We start from the raw sequence: 1,862 nt of genomic DNA, 5'->3' as shown, positions 1-1,862 counted from the left end.
TTGATAGCAAAAGGAAAGAAGAAAGGTAGGATGTTTACATTGGATGCGGACATGCCTGAATTGAGTGCAGCAATGTTTGCACATGTAACCGATGTAGTTGCAGATATTGATATTTGGCATAAACGCATTGGTCATGTTAATATACAGTGACTTAAATCAATGCAACCCCAAAATATTGTTGCAGAATTGCGTAAATTCAAGGTTGTAGAAATGCATAAGGTTTGTGAAGCCTGTCAATTTGGAAAACAGGCAAGGAAACCATTTCCTAGGCATGTTCAAGAGAGTAAAAAGCTATTGGAATTAATCCACTCTGATGTGTGGACTACTAAAGCTGCATCTATTGAGGCTATCACTATTTTGTCACTTTTATTCATGACTTCAACAGAAAAGTTTGGGTGTATTTTATGAAAAAGAAAAGTGAAGTGTTTGGGCACTTCAAAGCTTTTAAAGCTATGGTTGAAAAAGAAATAGGTCTGCAAATAAAATGCCTAAGGTCAGATGGAGGGGGAGAGTACCTCTCAAATGAGTTTGCAAGGTTCTTGCAGGAGCATGGCATAAAGCAGCAATATTCATGCAGTCATACCCCACAGCAAAATGGACTTGCAGAAAGGAAAAACAAGCATATTGGAGAGGTATCTTGGGCCATGCTAAATGAAAAAGATCTACCAGATTATTATTGGGCTGAAGCAGTTGCTATAGCAATTTACATAATGAACAGGACTCCCACTGCAGCAATACATGGCATGACGCCAGAGGAGATGTATACTGGTAGGAAACCAGACATTTCTCATTTGAAAATTTTTGGTTGCATTGCCTATGTTCATGTGCCAGATGAGTTGAGGTCCAAGTTGGATCCAAAAGTTGAGAAGTGCATCTTTATTGGTTATTCTCTGCAACAGAAAGGGTATAGATGCTATAACCCTTCTACTCGTAAGTTTACAATGAGCAGAGATATTATTTTTTATGAGATGAGCAGCTGGTATAAACCAGTAAATGTGATGATTGATGTAGATGCACAAAATGGTAATGCTGCACAGAATTCATAGCAGCAATCACAAAATATCAATGGACCTGCAGTGTCCTCTAGCAGTGGTTCACATACTTCACCATGGATAGGCAGATTGAGATCAGGAGAATCTCCTCAAAGCAATGCAGATAGTGGTATGAAAGTATCACAAAAAGGAAAAGTGAAGGTAGATCAGCCCATGTTTGATGTGAATGCAAGTCACTCTTATGTGGATGGTGAATCCAGTGGCTGAGAACAGAGCATTGATGATGAGTTGGGTATTCCTTCTGTTGTTACACCTAGAGTAAGGAAGACGAGGGATGTTTTGAGAGCACCTAGAAGTGAGCCTATTTTGTGCAGGTCTACCAGAGCTATGTATCTTGTGGATAGGCTGAAATATGATGGATTTATAGCCATTCACTATGCCTATATGGTCAAAGTGATACAGGAACCAGAACCCACTTCTTTTGAGCAAGCCATGGGAAATGAAAAATGGGAGAAAGCCATGGATGAAGAAATGGATGCCTTAGAAGCAAATGCTACATGGGAATTGGTGCCTTTGCCTAAAGACAAGAATGCAATTGGCTGTAAGTGGGTTTATAAGATCAAGCACAATGCAGATGGTTCTCTGAACAGATACAAGGCAAGATTAGTTGTCAAGGGGCATGCACAGATATACGACATTGATTATGAAGAAACATTCAGTCCGGTTGCAAGGATGGCAATTGTAAGAGCAGTCATTGCTATGGCTGCATCAAAGGGATGGTCTTTACATCAGATGGATGTAAAGAATGCCTTCTTGCATGGTGATTTGCAAGAAGAGGTCTTTATGGAGCAGCCACTAGGTATGTTCATG

The sequence above is a fragment of the Dipteris shenzhenensis genome, chromosome 20, assembly GCF_047967505.1.
Source record: "Dipteris shenzhenensis isolate YYH24624 ecotype China chromosome 20, Dip_SZ_1.0, whole genome shotgun sequence".
Taxonomy (NCBI): domain Eukaryota; kingdom Viridiplantae; phylum Streptophyta; class Polypodiopsida; order Gleicheniales; family Dipteridaceae; genus Dipteris; species Dipteris shenzhenensis.
The sequence above is the reverse complement of the archived record's forward strand: the minus strand, read 5'-3'. Positions refer to the sequence as shown.